The 15,154-nt window shown below is 42.6% G+C and overlaps 1 long non-coding RNA gene across 1 annotated transcript; it reads left to right on the forward strand.

Annotated features, from left to right (window-relative positions):
* The first annotated feature begins 225 nt into the window (after positions 1-225).
* LOC144693468 (uncharacterized) lies at positions 226-14,768 on the forward strand. The gene is made up of 3 exons (XR_013579542.1): positions 226-265; positions 6,255-6,381; positions 14,593-14,768. It is a non-coding gene; the product is annotated as an uncharacterized LOC144693468 (long non-coding RNA).
* Positions 14,769-15,154: the final 386 nt, after the last annotated feature.

A 15,154-nucleotide genomic window follows, 5' to 3' on the forward strand; every position in this document is an offset into this window, starting at 1 on the left:
ACATTGAGATTTTTTTGTGTTGTTCAGGAGAGATGGAAAATACCAATAAGCTAACAAATCTGGATAAAATTTTACTAAAACTAGGTAAGAATATGTAATTGATAAAACAATAATAATTATAATATGTTTAATAATTATAATACGTAATTGATATTCAATATTTTGATATATAATTTTTAAAAATTCTGATTTATCTAAATATGGCTAGTATTCCAGGTAGATCAGGGTTCACAACAGCAAAATGAAGTTAAACAACAGATTCACAGTAAGTATTCTTTTCTTATCTTATGCACTGTGGCAATAAAAATAAACTGGAATGTAAGGGTAAATTTTGAGAGTTGAGCCTCCTGTCTTGGAGCCTTGTTCAACCAGAAAATTGGGCTGATTCTTACACTCCCCCACCAGTTTAATGAAGGCAGGAGGAAACTTAAAATCCAGTGGGTGGCCATCCTGCCATCCACCTACCTGCCCGCCCTGACCTGTCTGAAATTTTATGGGAGACAGGGGAGGTGTCAGGCAGCCTGCCCATACTTGGGCCAATTGAGGCCCTTAAGTGGCTAATTAATGGGCCCACACCATGTGGAAAGTCCAGCTTTACCTGCACAGGCTGGTGTAGGGCAAGAATCTCACAGGCTGCTGCCAGGGAGCTCTCAAAGCCACATGTGTGCAGTTGATAGTGCCCTGCACTTACAGAAAGCCTGTGATCACAGTGAATCTGGCAGCCTGGCTCACTTCATCTGTGCAGAATTTCACATAATGGTGAGCTTTATTGAAAAGGGCATCGGTCACCTTCCTTATGCATTTGTGTGTCACCAATTTTGAGATTCTGCAAAGGTCCCTAGTGGAGCCCTGGAAGGATCTGAAGGCAAAAAAGTTTAGTGCAGCGGTAACTTTAAAAGCAACTGGCATTGGTTGCTCTCCAAGTCCATGTGGCATGAGTTCCTCACAGAGAATGTGGCAAATCTAAGCTACAATACCCCTAGACAAGTGAAGGCATCTGCGATACTGTATTTCGCTCATCTCCATGTATGAGCTGCGTCTTCTGTAGATCCTTTGTCACACCAACTGTCTTCATGGATTTGGCCCCTCTTTGTCAGCATCTGGGTCTTCCTAGGGCCCCGCTGGCTCTTGTTCCTCAAGGCGACGACCTTCCTTGAGCTGTGCCAATCAGTCACGGGCCCCTCTTCTCCTCGTTCTAATCAAAGATATCAAGATGGCAGTGTTGTTTGCAGCCTGCATTCTCCACTCCTTGTTTCTATGAATGGATACAGTTGAACAATCAATGGTAAGTCCCATTGAATTGTCTTCCTCCATATACAAGGCAGCTCTGCATTCTCCAGCCCTCGACTCTCCCTTAGTCTGCACATCGCATACCCCTTGCAGGGATCTGATTTTTCTCTTCAGATGTGAATGTACATTCACAAGAATCTTCATTAGGGTCAAAAGACCCAAGCCCTAGGAGCCACAGTCAGCCTTATGTTGGTTGTCCTCCAGTGGCCGTTACAACAACTATGGATGCCCAGTCCTTGCACTTACGTTCTGACTGCAAGCATGGTGCCTTGAATGGCATGACCAATGCAATGGGAACACGGAAGCTTGTAGGGCCCATACTGCCTCTGTGCAGCAGACTTGGATTCTTGGAGCCTGTATCTATTCTGAGAATCCTCTGTAAGGATCAGATGCCAATTAAGACCATATGCACCGCAGCACCTAAACTTAATGGATTCTTGGCTGAATGTGCACTATTAGTAAAGGAGCCAAGCTCATTCATAGTGCATGAGATCCTCGAGTCCAGTACTCAGCTGAGCCATGTCTCCATGGTTTGAATAAAACAGTTTTAGGGTGCCCCTTCAATCGGCCAAGATTTGCTGTGCTGAACTGCTCCCACATGACTTGAGACTCCTCCTCGACTCTCCTTTTTCTAGTTTGATTTTCGAACTTTATCATTGCAAGGTGAACTCAAAAATGGTGTTGCAAATCTTTGTCTGTGAGACCAGCTTGAATATCCCTCCCATACTCCTCCATCCTCACCACCTCCTAATTCCCCTTCCTCCTATCACTATCCAGCTCCCCCATTATCCTTGAACCCATCATTGTTGATACTCCTGTCATCCCCCTGAACCCTTTAATGTTGATGCCCCAAGCTCTTTGTTGATCTGATCCCTCCTGTTCTCGAGGCCACGACCTTCTGGGACCCCCTTCCTCATGAGACCTTACAGTACCCCCTCCATGATTTTTCAGCTACCGACTTACAGGATGCAGATGAGTCCCCTCATCGTCACTGTTTCGTCTACTTCACAGTACTATGCCTCTTACCCCCAGGACCTAATTTCTTTGGTGACTGACCACGCTTTGTACGCCATGCTGTACACCACCATCACTGCCCAGAGAGGCCTTCCCCGGCCCGACACTGGGACCAAGACATGCATGCCATGCAAAGTCCTCTAACATGGCCCGCATAGCCTCAGGGCATTCTCTTCAATATGCCTCCGATAGCATGGGCTCAGCTCCAGGACAGTCTCTTCAATATGCCCCTGACAGCGTGGCCTCAGCCCCAGGACAGTCTCTGACTCCTCCTTGGACAGTCTTATAACTCTTGCCCAAGGACAGCCTTTCACTACTCCACTCTGTTCCTTGATCACCCCCTAGTCCTCTCCCATGTTCCATCCCTTCTCTCCCATGTTCCAATTCCCACAATCCTGCATCTGTTTTCCCCCTTTTTTCCCATGTTCGACCACCCTTCCCCTCCATACCTGTCTCTGTCTTCCCCCTCCCTGCTGGTATTGCCTCCCGTGCCTAGCCTTGGTGCAGCTTCTGATACATGCACCCAAAATCTCCCAGCAGCACTCTTGAAGGCAGGCAAAAGCAGTGTCTACATGCCTCAAAGTCATTGATGAAGTGAAGCTCGGCAGGTGCATGCCACTTATATACAATCGGGAAACAGACCGTTCTAATTATCCACTGGCAGGGCACTTAATTTGGAGGGGGAATGTAATTCTGGTGAGTTGATGAGCATTAATGTGATGCAAATGAATGCAAATGTGGTTCCTGACATAGATCAGCAGGAAATTCGACCTGCCATCAAAGTTGGGAGAACAAAATTCCAAACCAATTTCCTGCCAGTGGGAAACTGACCTTTTCATCACGCCCCCTCCTGCCATGATTCCTGCCACTGATGAGAGCAGAAAATTCCATCCACCATGCAGGAAGCCCAAAAAGCAAATCCTGTTGGGGTTGCTTGCGGGTTCCCAGAAGGGTTCCCTTGTTCAAAGGCCCTCAGTACTTGATTGAAGGATCAGGCATCAGGAAGGGGGATGGGCCACTAAGACCCACCCCTCTCCCCTTGCTGCTGACCCCCCCCCCCGTGACTCCCACCCCACAATCACGCTCCCACCATCGCCCAACTGTGCCTGAGTCCATTGGCAATCCTAAGAAACTACAGGCAGTTAGTGTAACATCTGTCTGGAAAGTATAGGCCAGTTAGCCTAACATCTGTCATTGGAAAACTGCTAAAATCTATTATTAAAGAGGTTATAAGGGGCAATTAGAAAATCTTAATACAATTAGGCAGAGCCAACAAGGTTCTATGAAAGGGAAATCATGTTTGACTAATTTATTAGAGTTCTTTGAGGAAGTAACAAGCAACATGGATTAAGGGGAACTTGTAGATGTGATAAACTTGGAGCTCCAAAAGGCATTTGATAAGGTGCCACATTAAAGTTTACTACACAAAATAAGAGTTCATGGTGTAGGGGGTAACACATTCGCTTGGAGAGAGGACTGGTTAGCTAACAGGAAGCAGAGATTAGGGATAAATAAGATATTCTCAGGTTGGTAAGCTGTAACTAGTGGAGTACCACCGGAATCAATGCTGTGGGCTCAACTATTTACAATCCATATCAATGACTTTGATGAAGGGATTGAATGTATCGTTGCTAAATTTGCTGATGACAAAGATAGGTAGGAAAATACGTTGTGAAGAGGACATAAGGAGTCTGCAAAGGGGTATGGATAGGTTAAGTTAGTGGGCAAAAATTTGGCTGAGTATAATGTGGGAAAATGTGAACTCGTCCACTGGCAGGAAGAATGGAAAAACAGTATCTTATTTAAATCGAGAGAGATTGCAGGACTCTGCTGTAGAGAGGGAACAGAGGTGTCCTGGTACATGAATCATAAAAAGTGAGTGCAGGTACAGCAAATGATAAGGAAGACAAATGGAATGTTGGTATTTATTGCAAGGGGATTGGAATATATTGGTGGGGAAGTTTTGCTGCAGTTGTATAGGGGTCTGGTGAGACCACATTTGGAGTACTGAGTACAGTTTTGGCCTCCTTACATAAGAATGGATATAATTACATTAGAAACAATTCAGAAAGAATTCACTCGATTGATTTCTGGGATGTAGGGATTATCTTATGAGGAAAGGTTGGACTGGTTGGGCCTGTATCCATTGGAGTTTAGAAAAATAGGGCAGAATTTTGCCGTTGGCGAGCAGGGGGCTGGGCCCGCTTGCCGACGTGTAAAATAACGCGGGATGGTGTCGGGTGGAACCCCCAACGTCATCCCGCCCTATTTAAATTTTCAGGAAGGCGGGGCCACAGCAAAATCAGCTGCGGGCCCGCCGACCTGTCAATGGCCAATTGAGGCCATTGACAAGATTAATTAAACAATTAAAGGACCTGCCCGTCCAACCTTAAGGTTGGCGGGCAGGCCAGGAGCCCCGGTGGCAAATAGAAAAAACATGAAATCTCATCCACCAATTTTCTATTTTTAGTCTTTTTCAAAATGGAACTGATCTCCCTGAGGCTGCACTTTGCCTCAGGGAGATGTGCACTCTTTCGTGCGCATGCGCGAAAGAGCGCACTCTCTCTTTTGGGGAATCCCCCCGCCCACACAGGAAGCGCATAGTGCTTCCTGCCGGACATCACGCTGGGCGGGCCTTAATTGGCCCGCCCACGTAAAATGGCGGTGCGGCCCGCTTCTCCGATGGGGATTGGCTCCCCGCCCGCCGGAGATTGGGTCGGGCCCGCCCACCTGACAGGCAGAAAATTTTGCCCATAATCTGTGATTTTATTGAAACGTATAAGATCCTGAGGGGACTGACAGGGTAGATGCCAGGAGGATGTTTGCCCTTATGGGAGAGACTAGAACTAGGAGCACAGTTTAAAACTAAGGGATCTCCCATTTAAGACAGAGATGAGGAGAAAATCTTTCTTTCAGAGAGTCGTTGATCTGTGGAAATCTCTTCCCCAGAGAACAGTGGAGGCAGGGTCATTGAATATTTGTAAGCCTGAGTTGGATAGATTCTTGATTGACATGGAAGTCAAAGGTTATAGGGTTAGACAGGAAAGCAGAGTTTATGCCACAATCAGATCAGCCATGACCTTATCAAATACTGGAGCAGACTTGAGGGGCTGAATGGCCAATTCCTGCTCCTAACTTGTATGCTCATATGTTCATATCCTTGGCCTTGGATGGGTATAGTATCAACAGCAGCCACCGCCTCCCCAGTGGCGCTACGGAGCAACGAGGAGCTGTTGGCTTCTGAGTGTCCACCAGCTCTTGGGGCGGGATGTCTGTCCCCAAGGTCCTTGACCCCAGGGAAAGCCCGCTGCTGCCCAGTTAAGTGCCTAATTTGTACTTAATTCAGCGGGCCTTCCAGAAAAGAGGCAAAGGGTTCTCGCCGGCTCTCCAGCCGGTGGGCAAGACCTGAGTCACATCCAGTAAATACCGCCCATGGATACTGCTTTAGTGTTTCATTTTTTGTTGCCCAGTCACAGTCAATGGGCAGAAGACTAGCCCTGAAATTACTGTAAATATTACAGAATTAATTTGAGTGTCATAATTTTAGAAAGCAAGGCCCATGTAAGTAGTGGAAAAACTGTAAATGCTGGATACTTTGAAATAAGAGTAAATCTCTAACAGGTCATCCACTAGAGAGCAAAATGAGAAGTTGGATAATGTTTTGAGTAGAAACTCTTCAACAATTATTTTTGTATTTACATTATAACTTTAGTATTTGTCTGTGGAGCAAAACCACCAGTGCTACAGCTGTAGTCTAAAAGTAGCTGAAAATTAGCACTGAAAGGTAGTTCTGAATTTTACAAACATCAATCCTAGAATTGTGCCTGAAATTACTAATGTGTTTTGTGGCAACATTATAAGATAAAACATGCTTTGTTGCATTTCTGACCAAATTAACAAACAGAAAAGAATAGACTTTGGTATTCTAACTTGTTTTGTGTTTTTTCTAGTATATTCAGCAACCATTACAAAAAAGAGACAACACATTGATGAACTACAAGTAAAGAGTAGTCAGCTGGATGATGAAATTAATCGAATGCGGAGGATAAGTGCGCACATCATGGAGAACTTTAAAGTGTAAGGATTTTGTTTAATAAAATTATACAAATGCTGCTGGTTCAAGTTTAGTGATCACACCTCTCCTAGATATATGTTAGTGAATTATACATGGAGTGATGAGTACCTAATTGTTTGTATGAAGCATAATGGATGAGTGGGAATGATTATAGAAAAATAATCTGAAACGGTTCAAGCTAAATCCAATTTTACAATAATGAAAATGAAAAGATTTTATAACCAGATTAAATTCAAAAATAGATCACAGCCCTGAAAAATTCCAGTGTATTATATCATATACTACATACTATTAATTTACTCAGTTTTAGTTCTATCAGCAGTTACTCACTGCTGATGTCAAACTTTGTGAATGCATGAGGGCATCTATTTTGCAGCATTAATAATTAATGTCATTACTGCATATCAGAAAAAAATTACTTTCATTTACTCACAATTTGTGGCTCATATGTATATTAAAACACGCATTATAGGATATAAGTGATATTAAATATGAGACTACAGTGTTAGTTTTACAAATGCATGCTTCCTGCAAGAAACTGCACCCAGTAGGACCACATACTGAGACATTGCAGGGAATGTTGCCACGATTTTCTGCTCAATTGTATGCTTACCATACTTTTCTGTTCTTAAAATTATGGATTATGTGATCATAATTTCCTTGTATTCCTGTTTGGTGAGGTTACCCACCCAATTTTAAAATTGTCCCTTGCAAATAAGTAGTTGACTACATAATCTTAACACCAAATATAAACATATGGACAAGGAGCAGGAGTAGGCCATTCCCCCCCTCGAGCCTACTCCACCATTTTATAAGATCATGGCTGATCTGATAGTAACCTCAAATCTGCATCCCGTCTACCCCCGATAACCTATAACCCCCCCTTGCTTACCAAGAATCCACCTCTGCCTTAAAAATATTCAAACAGTCTGCTTCCACCACCTTTTCAGGAAGAGAGTTCCAAAGACCCATGACCCTCTGAGAGAAAAAAATTTGCCTCATCTCCGTTTTAAATAGGCGACCCCTTATTTTATACAGTAATACCAAGTTCTAGATTCTTCCACAAGAGGAAGCATCTTCTCCTCATCCACCAAGTCAAGCCCCCTCAGGATTTTATAGTTTCAATCAAGTCGCCTCTTACTCTTCTAAACTCCAGCAGATACAAGCCGGGTCTGTCCAACCTTTCCTCATAAGACAACCCGCCTATTCCAGGTCTCTGAACTGCTTCCAACGCACTTACCCCCTTCCTTAAATAAGGTGACCAATACTGTACACAGTACTCCAGATGTAGTCCCACTAGTGCTCTGTATAACTGAAGCATAGCGTCCCTAATTTTGTATTCAATTCCCTTCGCAATAAATGATAACATTCTATTAGCTTTCCTAATTACTTGCTGTACCTGCATACTAGCCTTTTGTGATTCATGTAATAGGATGCCCAGATCCCTCTGCATCTCAGAGCTCTGCAATCTCTCACCATATAGATAATATGCATCTCTTTTATTCTTCTTGCTAAAATGGACAATTTCACGTTTTCCCACATTATTCTCCATTTTCCAGATCCTTGCCCACTCGCATAACCTATCTATATCTTTTTTTGGCCTCCTTATGTCCTCTTCACAACTTACTTTTCTACCCATATTTGTGTTATCAGCAAATTTGGCAACCATCCCATCCAGCCCTTCATCCAAGTCATTTATATAAATTGTAAACAGTTGAGGCCCCAGTACTGATCCCTGTGGCAGACTACTCATTACCTCTTACCGACCTGAAAAAGACCCATTTATGCCTTTTCTCTGCCCCCTGTTAGCCAACCAATCTTCTATCCATGCCAATATGTTAACCTCTATACATGAGCTTTTATTTTCCGCAATAATCTTTGATGTGGTACTTTATCAAATGCCTTCTGGAAATCTAAGTACAGTACATCCACCGGTTCCCCTTTATCCACAGCACATATTACTTCCTCAGGGAACTCCAATGATACGTTTCATAACCAAAGCAACATTAGATTTATATATCTAATTGTTACTTGAAAACATTTCATCACTTGGAATGAAAAATCTTTTCTATGTTCATAAAGTGTTTTTTTTAACTTTTTTTGGTGGGGAGGGGATCCATGATACTTTTTCAGTAAAATTTTAATTGGACATGGCACCAAAAATTCCATCTTTGCTAAGCCCAGATATCAAATATTAATGAACCTTCAAAATTTTTAGGCAAATTAAATGCCTCATTCTGTAGATCAGGGTGAAAGCTGAAGCTTGTCTTTAGTTCATTAATTTTAAGATTAGCTTTACGATATCACTGTCACTTTTTTCAGGATTAATTAATGACCTCAAAGTGAAGGCACCCCTAGGTAGCAGTGACCAAAATTAGATTGAATTTTACATCCAGTTTCAAAGGGAGAAGAGTGGATCTAAGACTAGTATTTTAATCTCAAATAAGGACAACTATGTGGGGGTGAAAACTGAGCTAGCTGAAGTGAACTGGGATACTAGGCTAGGGGATAGATGAATGGAGAAGCAGCGGCAGACATTTAAGGAGATATTTCAGAATACTCAGAATAAGTATATTCCTACTATAAAGAAAAAATCTAAGGGGAGGGCCCATCATCCGTGGTTAACAAAAGAAGTTAAGGAAAGCATCAAACTTAAGGAAAAAGTATATAACTGCACAAAGATGAGTGGCAGGTCAGATGATTGGTCAGAATATAAAGCACGGCAGAGAATGACTAAAGGTTAATCAGGAGTAAGAAATTAGAGAGGAAGCTAGCTAGAAATTTAAAAACGGATAGTAGGGGTTTGTACAGGTATTTAAAAAGGAAAAGAGTAAGTAAAGTGAGTGTTGGTCCTCTAGAGAATGACAGTGGGGAGTTAATAGTAGATAATAAGGAAATGGTAGATGAAATGAACAAATATTTTGCTTCAGTCTTCACTATAGAGGATATAGAAACATTCCAGTAATAGCTATAAATCAAGAGGTGGAAGGGAGAGGGCACTAGGGAAGCGGTACTGAGCAAACTGATGGAGCTGCGTGCTGACAAGTCTCCGGGCCCTGATGGACTTCGTCCTAGGGCCTTGAAAGAGGTGGCTAATGAGGTAGCAGATGCATTAGTGTTAATTTTCCAAAATGCGTGAGATTCTGGAAAGGTTCCATCAGACTGGAGGGAGACAGAAAACAGGAAACTATAGGCCAGTTAGCTTGATGCCTGTTCTGGGGAAGGTGTTAGAATTGATCATTAAGGTTATAACTGGGCACTTAGAGAAACTCAAGGTAATCGGGAGATGTCAGCATGGTTTTGTGAAAGGGAAATTGGGGTAAAATTTTTAGCTCGGGCGGGCGTGCCCCCAGGCTTTTGCATAAAATGTTGCGTGTTGACATTGGGTGAGCGTTCTGACGTCAACGGGCAGTTGTGTGATATTTCGTTCGACGGGTGCGCGCTGGAGTTAGCAGCGTGCCCACCGACAATTAAAAGGCCTGTTAAGTGCATTAACAAGGTTATTAAATTAAATTTTTCACTGCCCATCCAACCTTACAGTTGGCAGCCAGGCAAGAAGGCCAAGCGGCCATTGTACTTTTTAGGAAACCTCATCCACGGGCAGGATGAGGTTTCCTAAAGCATAGCACTTCCTGGTGGACGTCACGATGGGCGGGCCTTAATTGGTACGCCCACGTAAAATGGCGGCGCACCCCCAATTGGGGGTGCCGATCGGAGGCGCGCCTGCACATGCCCGCTCCTGCACTTCCCCCCACAATGGGGGGAAAATTTTTCCCTTTATTTTCTTTTTGAAAATGCTTCATCTCCCTGAGGCAGCTCTGCGCCTCAGGGAGATGGTGAAGTGTTCACTTGTGCATATGCGCGAGGGTCGCGCTCGCTCCGCTCACACCCACCCCCCCGCCCACACAGGCAGCGCTGAGCACTACAACTCCCGTTTCACGCTGGGCGGGTCTTAATTGGCCCACCAGCGCGAAATTGCCTTCCGGCCTCAATCGCGGGCGGCGGTTGGCTTCCCAACCACCCCTACCCAGCCCCACCGAGCCCGCCCAACAAGGGCAAGATTCTGTCCCATGTTTAACCAATTTATTGGAATTCTATGAAGGAGAAACATGCGCTGTGGATAAAGGGGAGCCTGTAGACATACTGTACTTGGATTTCCAGAAGGCATTTGATAAGGTACCACATCAAAGGTTATTATGGAAATTAAAAGCTTATGGTGTAGCGGGCAACATATTGGCATGGATAGAAGATTGGCTGGCTGGCAGAAAACAGAAATTATGCATAAATGCGTCTTTTTCTGATTGTCAGAATGTGATGAGTGGTGTCTCACAGGGATCTTTGCTGGAGCCTCAACTTTTTACAATTTAGATCAAGGACTTAGATGAGGGGAGTGAAGGCATGGTAGCTAAATTTTCAGATGACACAAAAAGGTTGCAGGCAGACATAGATAGGTTGAATGAGTGGACAAAAATCTGGCAGATGGATTATAATGTGGGCAAATGTGAAGTTGTTCACTTTGGCAGGAAGAATAAAAAAAGCAGAGCATTGCTTAAACGAAGAATGGCTGCAGAATTCTAAGGTGCAGGGGGATCTAGAGGCAGAATTTTTCGTCCCACGGGCAGGTGTGTGCCCGACCCGAACTGAAGTGAAATAGTGCGCGATGATGTCAGGCGAGCATCCCGATGTCATCACGCACTCTCATGATCTTTTGGTCGGTGGGTGCGCACAAGAGGTGGCAGACAATTAAGAGGCCTATTAAGGCCTTTAAGTAGTTAATTAAGTTGCATTTATCGTTACCTGTTCGATTGGCGGGCGGGCAAATAGGCCAGGCAGCCTTTGCATTTTTAACAAAGTCATCCACGGGCGGGATGAGGTTTCCAGTGTTTACTAAAAAAAAATTTAACATCCTTTTTCACATGTTCCTCTTCATGTGACTGAGTCACATGTGGGGACATGTTTATCTCATATGTTAAAAGTTTATTTTTGTATTTAAAATCTGTCAGCTCTCTGAGGCAAATCTGTGCCTTCAGGGAGCTGTCCGTGCGTGCCCCCCTGCGCATGCACAGACCTCAGCACTCACGCTCCTCCCGCCCCCACCCCATCAGCACTGAGGCTCCCAGCACGCATTTCACACTGGTTTGCCATTAATTGGCCATCCAGCATGAAATTGCAGTCGGAGCCCGATTACGGGCAGCTGTTGGTTTCGCGGCCACTCCCGGGCCTGCCCGCCGTGCCCACCCGATGAGGGAAGAATTCTGCCCTAGGTGTTCTAGCGTATGAGTCAGAAAAAGTTAGTATGCAGGTACAGCAAGTAATTAAGAAGGCTAATGGAATGCTATGTTTTATTATGAGAGGAATTGAATATCAAAGTAAGGATGTTATGCTTCAGTTATACAGGGCATTGGTGAGACCGCATCTCGAATACTGTGTGCAGTTTTGGTCTCCTTATTTAAGGAAAGGTGTAACTGTATTGGAGGCGGTTCAGAAGAGGTTTACTAGATTGATACTTGGAATGAGTGGTTTGTCTTATGAGGAAAGGTTAGACAGATTGGATTTGTTTCCGCTAGAGTTTATAAGAGTGAGGGGTGACTTGATTGAAGTTTATAAGATCCTGAACGGTTATGACAAGGTGGACATGGAAAGGATGTTTCCTCTTGTGGGTGAGTCCAGAACAAGGGGCACTGTTTTAAAGTTGCGCTTTTAGGACGGAGATGAGGAGAATTTTTTTCTCTCAGAGGGTTGTGCGACTTTGGAACTTTCTTCCTCAGAAGGCAGTGGAAGCGGGGTCATTTAATATTTTTAAGGTGGAGGTAGATACATTCTTGTTAGGCAAGGGAATCAAAGGTTCTTGGGGGTAGATGAGAATGTGGAATTTGAAACACAAACAAATCAGCCATGATCCTATTGAATGGTGGAGCAGGCTCGAGGAGCCGAATGGCCTACTTCTGCATCTATTTTGTATGTTCGTATGTTCATTACATCTTTATCTTTGCGTAATAAATTCTAGTTTTTATTGTATGTCACATTTAATATATTTGGGAATTTGCACAAAGTCTGCTAAAGTAGGCCTTAAAAATCTACAAACAATTCATCTTAGTAGTGTTCATATCTATTCATTATACTAATTCAAAATAAGACAACAGTATTAGGAAATGTTAGATGCATTGCACAAAACTTCCACATTAAGCTTATGTTGTATGTGGGTTAAACGTAACAACTGTGGAATTTCTCGGCTCAAATATAATTTGATTAATATTTTTGTTGCATATCTTAATAGCATATTTCTGTAGACTAGACTTTTTCGTGTTCTGCTATTTAAGTGGCAAGGCTGAGGAGCAGCAGCAAACTTTGCCATTCACTGAAGCTCACTTCAGGATTTTAAGGTTGCCTTTATTTATTTAACTGTGGAAAGCTGCTGGTCTATTTTGGGAGCCAGCTGGGGTTGGGGATGGGGTGGGGTGTGGTGGCAGAGGCGTGGGGTGGGGGAGTAGGTGGTCAATTGTTTCAGCCTTTTGAAAGGCTGTATGGGACAAAATATATGGTTAGTAACAAAAAAACAACCTGGGAGATGGATTACAGTTCTACATGGATTACAGCTTTTGTTGTAAGCGCTCTAAATGTTTTGGCTCTTTCCATTCTGCTGAAGTCTTGCAAATATTTTAGAATCAGATGAGTACAGTAGGAGGCCATTCAGCCTATCATGCCTCTACAGGCTTTTTGGCAGAGCTATTCAATTAATTCCACTCCTCTGCAAAAAAAAAACTCCCTTCCAGTATTTATTCAATTCTTTTTTGAATGTTATTATTGAATCAGTTCCCACCACCTCCCTCCCTCCTCTGCCCTCTTCAGGCATTCCAGATCATAACAACTCATGTAAAAAAAAAAATTCCTCATGTCACCTTTGGTTCTTTTGTCTGATATCTGTCCTCTGGTGACCCTTCTGCCACTGGAAACAGTTTCTCCTTATTTACTCCAGCAAAACCATTCATGATTTCAAACTTCTCCATCAATTCTCCTCATCTTATTATGCTTTAAGAGGAACAACCCTCAGGTTCTCTGGTCTCTTCATATAACTGAACTCCTTCATCCCTGGTACTATTCTAGTAAATCTCCTCTGCACCCTCTGTATGTTCTATGACATGGTGTGCACGGTGTGGTTCCTGGAATTTAACACAATACTCCAACTGAGCCAGTTCTATGTGAAGTTAGTGGTCTGGTGATAAATTTGCATGCAATTTGAGGCTCCAAATAAAAAGAACAGAACATTAAGATGGTAAAAATTCACAGGGCTGGAAGAATATTTAAATAATTTTTTAACAGAATTATGTACTTAAAAGGTATTACAAGTTCAGAAGAATGATATAAAGGTCTGTGACTCTTGAACTTCATAATTCATGAAGCTTCCCTTATACTCATTTTGGATAGCAGATGGAGCATCTAAGTCAACAGAAAATTTGTATAATCTTCTTTAAGTGGATTGTAATATTTAAATGAAACTATGGCACATTGAGGGAAATGAATGGGAGGATAAGAGAGGACATACAGTTGAAGGTAAGGTGGACTTTGGCCTCTTACTACCTCAGGATGGAGAAGTAAGATTTGATAAAGAGTTAAAGGTGAGTTGAGCCACAGCAAAACAAAGTCATAAAGGCTGAGCAGACATTTCAATAGGGAAGAAGTAGGAGTAGTAATTGCAATGGGAGACAAAGAGTTGGAGACGCGATGGGAATGAGGGGATTGAGAGAAGCACAAAGATTTGAGAAGGAAATGGAAAAGGAACCATTTAGGGCACATTTCCCCATAGTCCATCTGGAAAATGCATACTCAATAGAAAATGTTACATTATAAATAAGTATGTCTGTAGATATATTAAATCACCAGTGGTACTGTTCATGGTGAATCAATATTGTGCTTTTTCATACATTCGTTGATTTTTCAGGATAACATTAGAGGTCAGCCAAGAATTGCATAGAAATTACAGCATGGAAACAGATTGTTTGAGCGAACAAATAGTGTTGATGTTTATCCTCCACAAGAGCAGTAATTGCCCCCTACTTTCAATTAGCTACATTACCTATTCTTAAGAGATGTGAGACTGTGGTTTGTGCTCCTCAAGAAAGTGACTGAAGTAAAGATCAAATCAACTTTTTTTCTCCTGCTCTCTGCCCTAAATCTCTTTCATTTAATCTTGCATTTATGTCTCCAAATTCTAGATCCCTCAATTACAGGAAATAACTATTGCACCCCATCCCATCATGACAGAGAGAACACAGAAGCTTGGAACATGGCTGGGACAGATGAGAAATCCTGACTTGCTGTGGGTAATGCCACAGGAATAAATTGATGTGTCCACCATACCTCAAGACTCACTTTCTAAGTCATCCTGTGTTTATTCCATTTCATTCATAATATATCTTGACCCACAAGTACAACATTTCAGTTCAATTGTCTCTGATGGAAATCTATAGAATTCTGAACATTCACAAGGTTACCTATTAACTTTGGAGATGTAATGCAAATTATATGTTAAAGAAAAATACAAGTTCATCTGCTATAATTTGAATTGTTTTTCTAACATTTGTTCTTGTGATTTTAGCTGGAAACCAACATGTTTGCTTCTGGCACAGCATGAAGAGCATTTTGATAAGCAACTTTTGGAACAACATGCTAGTACCATTGGAGATAAGTAAGGAAAAATAAAGCAATGTCATAAATGAACATTTTCAAATATTTGACATTGTGCAGGAGTTATACACTTAAATGTTTTCTTTGATA

Source organism: Cetorhinus maximus, chromosome 18 (assembly GCF_964194155.1).
Source record: "Cetorhinus maximus chromosome 18, sCetMax3.hap1.1, whole genome shotgun sequence".
In the NCBI taxonomy this organism is placed as follows: domain Eukaryota; kingdom Metazoa; phylum Chordata; class Chondrichthyes; order Lamniformes; family Cetorhinidae; genus Cetorhinus; species Cetorhinus maximus.